Here is an 8,903-nt window from a genome sequence, read left to right as displayed (position 1 = left end):
GTGTCCCTTCATGGGTCTGAGAAATCATGTGGGCAAACTGGCTAAGTGACATTCACAATCAAATAGGAAAACGGGCGCTGAGCCAGGTGACTGACTACACAGGCAGCAAGGAAGGCAGGGCCTAAATGGTAGAAAAATGAGGGCATGATGGGTGCCAACCTGCAGAGACCTCCTGTTGGTGTTGTAGTCTTGGACAAGGAAGAGTGCCCACTGACAATGAAATGAAAAGCTAGTTAATAACAGGGAAGGGTACTAAGCACAAAGTTAAAGCCCTCTGGTGTCACTCAGTGACTGTGGCAGTTCAAGTGCACATAGCAAAGTGCCCCCTCCATCATTGCCTCCTAAGATTCTTGGACTAGCCCTAGCCTGTTGCTCAGTGGTTAGAGTGTTGGCCTGCAGACTGAAGGGCCATGGGTTCAATTCCAGTCAAGGGCACATACCTTGGTTGCAGATTCAATCCCTGGCCCAGGTCAGGGGCGTGTGTAGGAGGCAGCCAGTCAGTGTGTCTCTCTCACATTGCTGTTTCTCTCTGTCTCTCCCCTTCCCTCCCACTCTCTCTAAGAAAAATCAATGGAAAAAAAATATCCTTGGGTGAGGATTAACAAAAATAAATAAAGATTCTCGGGCTACATAATTCATTTGGGTTGAAATGGCCTTGGTTCTCTCAGGAAAAGGGTAGTAAAAAGTCAGAGTCTGTTTCTATGTTGAGGCCTCCAGGCTCCCTACCTTTGCCTGCCACCCAGACTGGGCCAGGCTTGTCCTTGCTGCTGCTTGGCCTCTAACACATCTGTTCACCAAAGCTCTGGTCCTCTTTATGATAATTTTCTCCTGGATTGCTACTGAAGCATAGACAAGAGAGGCAGGAGAGAGAGACTTGCCCCCAGACATATAGAAAGTATAGAATACTGTTTAGTCAGCACAGATTCTCCCTTCTTCCTCCCCTGTGGGTGAGCATTGGGCTGGCACTGGGTGGTGGCAGGGTGAGCACTGAGAGGGTAGGCCTGGAGTGAAAGAAAATACCTAGTGCCTCCATTTTATTTATTCTTTTGGACAAGTAACCTTTAGAGAGTTTATTCATTCATTTCTATAGTTGGTATCTGAAGGTTCCCCATCCCCTCACCCACAGGCAGCTGCTGTCACTAGTCTCTCTCTCTTGCATGTCTCTCCAGAGTGGTTCTGTTCCACACACAGAGGCCCACTTTGATTTTGTGCATACCTGGGGGCACAGTATGCAGGCTCTGATTTTTTATTTTCATTTTATTTATTTTTTATTTTTTTTAATATATTTTATTGATTTTCTACAGAGAGGAAGGGAGAGGGATAGAGAGTTAGAAACATTGATGAGAGAGAAACATCGATCAGCTGCCTCCTGCACACTCCCTACTGGGGATGTGCCCGCAACCAAAGTACATGCCCTTGACCGGAATCGAACCTGGGACCCTTGAGTCCGCAGGCCGATGCTCTATCCACTGAGCCAAACCGGTCAGGGCTTATTTTGTTTTTATTGATTTCAGAGAGGAAGGGAAAGGGAGAGAGAGAGAGAGAAACATCAATGATGGGAGAGAATCATTGATTGGCTGCCTCCTGCACTCCCTCTACCGCAGATGGAGCCCACACTCAGGGCATGTGTCCTTGCCCAGAATCAAACCTTCAGTCTGCAGGCCAATGCTCTATCCACTGAGCCAAATTGGCTAGGGCTGCTCTGATATTTTAAATGGAAAGCAAGTGTTCTGATAGGGGAATCCTTACTACGGGTGGGGGCAACACCCTCAATCAGTGACTCAGGACTGTCCTTTGGGATTTGGTTCCAGTCTCTAGACCAGTGATGGCGAACCTATGACACTCATTTTTTTGGTTGATTCTTCTTTGTTAAATGGTATTTAAATATATAAAATAAATATCAAAAATATAAATCTTTGTTTTACTATGGTTGCAAATATCAAAAAATTTCTATATGTGACACGGCACCAGAGTTAAGTTAGGGTTTTTCAAAATGCTGACACGCCGAGCTCAAGAGGTTCGCCATCACTGCTCTAGACTATTCCTGAGAACTGAGCATCTGCAGCCCCACGTTGTGGTCCACCCTTCCTTGGGGCCTAAAAAGGAGAAAGGTCCTAGGATCCTTGGGGCAGGGCTATTTCCACATGTCAAGGGTTATGAAAGGCCATCACCTTTGCCCACATCTAGAGACTAACTGGCCCTACCCAGTTTGGCCCAGTGGATAGAACATGGGCCTACAGACAGGAGGGTCTTGAGTTTGATTCCGGTCAAGGGCAAATACCTTGGTTGCAAGCTTCTCCTCAGCCCAGGCCCTGGTCAGGACGTGTGCAGGAGGCAGCCGATTGATGTGTTCCTCTCACATCGAGATACTTCTCTCTTTCCCTCTCTCTTCCACTCTCTCTAAAAATCAATGGAAAAATATCCTTGGGTGAGGACTAAAAAAAGAAAAAAATTAGAAATTAACTGATCTTCTTATTAGTGCAGGAGTCACTAGGACCCTCTCGTCTGGAAACCTTTCCTTTGCTCCAGGTGAGAGCCAGGAGGTTGCAGCTTAGTTGCAGGTTGGGTGCAAAGGCCCAGGTTCCCCTTTTGGAACTGTCACCCATGGCTATTCAGAGGCCTGTGTTACATCCTGGATGCTGTGGTAAACAAGTCAAGGGGGGCCGGCTGGTGTGGCTCAGTGGTTGAGCATCGACCTATGAACCAGAAGGTCATGGTTTGATTCTCGGTCAGGGCACATGGGCCCAGGTTGCAGGCTCAATCCCCAGAAGGGGGCGTGCTGGAGGCAACCAATCGATAATGTTTCTCATTGATGTTTCTATCTTTCTCTCTATATTTTTTAAAAAGTCAAGGTTGGGGGACAGGCTGCCGGGAGAGTGAACAAGGTGATTTCAACTAATGATGATGAAGAAGAGTAGCCTCAGGGCATGACACTGACCAAGAGACCTCCAGCCAGGGACAGATATTGGAGGTTTGTGAACAGGTAGATTTGAGGAGAGACCTGAATCTTAGCAAGGACTCAGCCTGGGGAAAAGGAGACAGCTGATACTACATTCCTGAGGTGGCTGTGAGCACAGAGCCAACTGACATAGGGGCCTGGGAGGAGGTGGGATTTTATTCTGAGGGGAAGAAGAGGTAAGTGTGCTGCAAAATTCTGTGAGCTCCGTTTTCCCTGAGTCTTGTTTGGACTCAGTAATCTTCCAGCTCTCTGATTTCATTCCTACGTTCCTTTATTCAATGTTTTTCAGCCCCTAGGGGTGGCTAGACTTAGCAAATGAAAGCACAGGGCACCCAGTTAGATTTGAAATACTCCTTTAGTGTAAGTATATCTCAGAGTGTCAGAGCTTCTTCCATGTGCTGAGCCCCTGCTAAGAGTCAGCCTGGGTTTGAATAATCCACTTCACAGGACCCCACAGCCTGGTGCCTTTGGAGGAATTGGCCAAATGTGGAAATCAGAGTCTAGTGAGGCTTGGGAGAGAGAGATGAACCAGCTTCAAAAATCTACTTTGGCCCCACATTGTGACCTTGAGCTGGTGATTTCTTTGGGCGCCCCAATTCTTGTTAGATGCTCGCACTGCATTGATAAAAATGCCTTTGGCATCCCCCACATCAAAGATGTGTGTCATGTTGTGTGGACATAGAGCCAGACTTGGCTTCTGGTCTTTTTCACGGGAGTTAAGAGCAGGATGGGAGTATGTTCAGCACTTATGCCCCCCTGCCCCCATCCTCACTGGCTGTGAGCACCAGATAAGGTGTAAAGTTTGGAAGATTCTGGAGAGAGATGATGTGGCCATGGGCCACTGGTCCTGTCACAGGGGCTGAGCTGACACAGCCATGGGCTCTGTCTTTGTGAAAAGTTCACCCTATCCCTGCACTCCACAGCCACGCCAAACCTGGGTGTGGCCTGGGCCATTCCCAAATATAGCCAGGAAGGGACAAATGATCCCTGAAAAATAATCTGCTGAAGTCAAGGCTTTCAGCCTGAGGAGAACTAGATGCTGAGAGAGAAACAGATCCTGTGAAAGAGGGATTTGGGTGTGGCCCAGCTGGGACTTCCCTCTGTCCCAGCCAGAGGACAGAGGAACTTTCCGGAGGCAGGAAAACTTCCTCTGGAGATGAAGTCCCCTTTCCTGGGGATGAGGTGGCTCAGGAAACAGCATGGTGGCTGCTGGTCAGGGGGTTATGGGCACTCAGATTGGGCATCTGGCTCTGAGGCATCTGGTTTGTAGTTGGGGCCAAGTTGAGCCACTGCCCTGACCAATGTCAGAAACGCCCTGGTCTCTGGGTACCTGCTATTGAATTCCATGTTATAGGTGGGTCAGCGACCCTGTCTTTGTCAATATCACTATCTGACCCATGCCTCTGCCACCATTCAGTCCTACATAGTGCTGGCAGCCCCAGGCTCAGATAGTTGGCCTTGAAGAAGTGGGCACAGCATTCCTCAGAAACCCATCTTGGTGGCCATGTAGCAGATGTTTGAAACATCCAGGTCTGCAGCCTGGCCAGGGGAGGTTTCCTCTCTGTCCTGTCACCACATCGCCCACACGCCCCTTGGTTACCCCTCCTTACAGTGCTCACTCCTTTTTGAGGCCCATTGTCAGGCTCCTGGTAGAATGTCCACTCCCTGAGGGCAGGGGCTTTGATGTGGTTCCTGCCCTGTCCTTAGCACTCTCTCGGTGCCAGATGAGTATTTGGCGAGTAAATGAGGAAATGGTGTAGCCCTGACACCAGGAGAACCCTAGAACCTGCATCTCCCACCCCAAGAGTTACAGGTGAGGAACTGAGAGGCCCTGAGTGCAGGTCATCCCACATCCCTGCAGATAAAGACAGTCTGGTCACAGTGAGGTCTGACCATGTCCTGCCCTCCCTCCCTGGTGCGGACACTGCATGGACTGCCGGCACCCCCTGGTGGCCACGCCTGGAGCAGGCCAGGTCGCTGACAGCAACTGGTGAAACAAGCAGAGGAAGATAGTGTGGGAGATACACTTCCGGTTCACCATGACACTTGTGAGCAGTTTTGTACTTAACCCTTGAGGGAGCATTTGCGCTCAGAACTGTAGTAGCAGGACCTCTTCAGGGCCACACAGACACTCGCTTTGGACAGAGCACACCTAACTGCAGGTGGAGTCTGAACTCCACATTGCACAGACACTGAGTGTAGGGATAGGGGTTAGAAATGACACTTAGAACAAAGCTAACACACAACTGACAAAGTGGCACATCTCCAGAGAGCTGTGTGGCTGAGAGCTTTTCAGCATACAGGACAGGGATGGGGCAAAGGGGCACTGACCTGTTTTCCACAAGTTAAAAAGGTCATGTTTTTAAAAGTGACATTCGTTGTAGTAGCCATAGTATTGTTCATGAAGCATCACTGTAACAGTCCCTTTAACTATTTTCTGGTCCTTGAAAAAAGTGTTAAAAATATCAAAGTACTGAGGAAATCAAATTCATATAGAAACAAATCATTTCCTTTCCTCTCCAAACCAATTGTACTATAATCTTACCATGTAAGCATGAATTTGGGTGAAATAAACATTTAAATTTGTCAGCAATCCTCCTCCTCCTCTCTGCCTCCCTGGGGACCATTGCAGCCCCCTACTAGCGGGTGGGTGGATGGGGATGCATAGTAGGGCTTCCAGGGCCATCAGGATCCAGCTCCCTTGTCCCAGATGGGGTGGGCATCCCACCCTCTCACTCCAGCAGCACCTCTTCTCCCGTGACCAGTCCAAACTCTGAGCTAACTGGGGTTGTGTCGGGAGAAAAGGCTGGTGAAGTTCAAATCAAGGAAGTGATGTCAGATGTTAAACAGACTGGACCACAGAGGCAGGACTACCTGCCTTTCCCTGAATAGCTTTCTTTGTGGGGAAATATAAACCCAAAGCTCAAAGAGGCCAAAGGATGAAGCCAATACATATCATGAACATTGTCTTTATTTTTTTTCTCTTTTTCATGGACATTTTCAATTTCCAGACCCCCTGGAGCCTATCAGCCCAGGGTGTGAGTGAGGTCCCGGCTCCCTTGCAAAACAGCAAGGTCCTGGTGGTACTTCTGGAGGGAGCCTGGCTACCGTGGCTGGGTGTGCTGATGCGGCTCGGACAGTTGTCCACGTGGCATCTGCTGAACCTGCCTGGAGTTGCGCCATGTGCTCTTTCCTGGGCTTCCTCATGGACCCGCCCACCATTTGCCAGGCGTTGGCCAGGGTGTTCCAGGTGATGCTGAGCAGCTACAGGGAGAGTACCCCTGACAGGGGACAGGTGGGAGGGAGCACAGAATGTTCTCTGACTATTCAGGAAATAGACTGGACGACATCCAGGTAGGAGATATGACTGGGGCTAAGGGAGGGGTGTCAGAGATGGCCACGAATGGGCAGGGTAACCAGCAGATTTCTGAGGACTGGGGTTTGTAGGTGTCAAAGACGAATAATGATCCCCGTCCCAGCCATTTGATGCTCTGCTAGCTGCTCTGGCTACCTCCTGGCCTCTGTGAGGCCCACTCCTGTCCTCCTCCCAGTCCCATGGCCACCTCCTGTCATCCACTTCCCAAGTCTGTCCTGCAGATACCAAGGACCTCTCTGAACAGTGTCCCTTTGTGCTGACCAGTCCTGCCAGAAAGAACCTGTTTGGAATTTCTAGAGGTTCCCAAAACTCTGCGACCACAGCAGCTATTCCTTGTTCACCAACATCTGGTATTTTGTGGAAACTTCTCTGGCAACTACTGGTTAATTGGAAGAGGTCCTGCTTCCTCAGCAGCATTCCAGGGCACTGTCCTGCTGCCCCCACCTGAGCCCAACTGCTTGGCCACAATAGGCAGGTTTCTTGGCATGTGGGCCTATCCTGTCTGGTTCCTTCTCACCATCCTCTTGCATCTCCTGCCTCAGGACCTTCCCTGAATGTCATCCTGATGGCTTCTGCCTGAGTTCCTCACACACATCCCCCACGTGTATGAGCAATGGGGGTCCAGACTTAGTCATGCTTCTGTCAGCAGACCTGGCTGGCAACAGGCTCTATGATGTTGTCTGCGAGGCCTGCTTGGAGACATGAGGTGGTCACTAGGAATCTTCTTACCAACACATCTTCTCAGGTGCTGGGTTCCTGAAACTACATGGACAATGGGAGTGAGATGACTTTGGAGGCTCTCTATGGGGAAGTCACTCACTTCCATGTGTTGGTGAGGTTCCCAGGTCCCTAGCTGGCCAGGGCCAAGGTGACTTCTTGTGTCAAGGATCACTTCTTGTAACAGCAGCCATCTCAGGACCAGCCTGCCGGTTCCACTATGGGCTTATGGCAATGTTCTGGTTGACTGAGCTCAGGACACACTTTCTGCATAGGGGTTGTGAGGCTTACAGGGAGGAAATGACATCCAGCCGACAGGGAGAGCCTACCCCAAGTGAAGAAGGTGCCTGAGCCAGGTTGGCAGGGTCGGGGCAGAGGCAGCCAGATCTCAATGGTGGGGATGGCAGGGTTACTGTGCTGGGGTGAATCACCCACACATCCACTGGCCAGCAGTTTGGCCCCAGGACCATGGCCCAAAGGAGTCCTCAGATGTGCCCCCGGGAGCAAGCAGTTGAGGCCACCTGGGCACCACCTCAGAGTGCAGGAATGACTGGAGGGCTTCACTGCAGCAGAGGTGGCAGCTCAGCACCATCCCTGCAAGTTAAAATCATGGCACAGCCCTGGCTGGATGGCTCAGTTGCTTGGAGAATCCTTCCATGCACCAAAAGGTTGCAGGTTCAATTCCCAGTCAGGACACATATCTAGGTTGCGGGTTTGATCCCCTGTCAATCAATGTTTCTCTCTCTCTTTCTCAAATCAGTAAACAAAACATATCCTTTGCTGAGGATTGGAAAAAACAAACAAACATGGCACAACCCAAGAGAATCGAAAACACTTGTTTAAACAAAAATGTACAGCACACCCACAGCAGCACTACTCACATTTGCCACAAGAGGGAAGTAGCCAAACACCCATTGATAGATGAAAGATGAACAAAATGTCCACCCACACAAGGAATATTACTCAGTCATAAAAAGGAATGAAGCGCTGATTCACTGCAATGTGGATAAACCTAGAAAATTTGCTAAATGAGGGAAGCCAAACACAAAAGGCCAACTGTTATATGATCCTACTTATTTTTTATTTATTTTTAAGATATATATATATATATATATATATATATATATATATATATTTAAAATATATTTTATTAATTTCTTACAGAGAGGAAGGGGGAGGGATAGAGAGTTAGAAACATCGATGAGAGAGAAACATCGATCAGCTGCCTCTAGCACACCCCCTACTGGGGATGTGCCCGCAACCAAGGTACATGCCCTTAACCAGAATCGAACCTGGGACCCTTGAGTCTGCAGGCCGACGCTCTATCCACTGAGCCAAACCGATTAGGGCAAGAAATATATTTTTTATTGATATTAGAGAGGAAGGGAGAGGAAGAGATGGAAACATCAATGATAGAGAATCATTGATCGGCTGCCTCCTGTATGCCCCCTACGGGGGGTGGAGCCTGTAACCTGGGCATGTGCCCTTGACTGGAATCGAACCTGGGACCCCTCAGTCCACAGGCGGATGTTTTATCCACTGAGCCAAACCAGCTAGGGCTATATGATCCCATTTATATGAAATGCTCAGAACAGGCAAATCCATAGACAGCAGATTAGTGGTTATCAAGGGTGGGAGAGGGAATGGGGAGTGACTGCTAATGGGATCAAGGGTCTCTTTTTTTCAGGTGATGGAAAAGTTCTAGAATTAGAAAGAGGTACTGGTTGTACAACATTGTGAATATTTAATACCACTGAATTGTGAACATTAAATGGCTAATTTTGTGTCCTTTACATAAAAACACCTGGAAAGAACTCCCCAGGAAAATGGAGGCTGGTCAAGGTGTGTGAA

The sequence above is a fragment of the Myotis lucifugus genome, unplaced genomic scaffold (genome assembly GCF_000147115.1).
Source record: "Myotis lucifugus unplaced genomic scaffold, Myoluc2.0 scaffold_311, whole genome shotgun sequence".
NCBI classification, from domain to species: domain Eukaryota; kingdom Metazoa; phylum Chordata; class Mammalia; order Chiroptera; family Vespertilionidae; genus Myotis; species Myotis lucifugus.
This window is presented reverse-complemented; position numbering follows the sequence as displayed.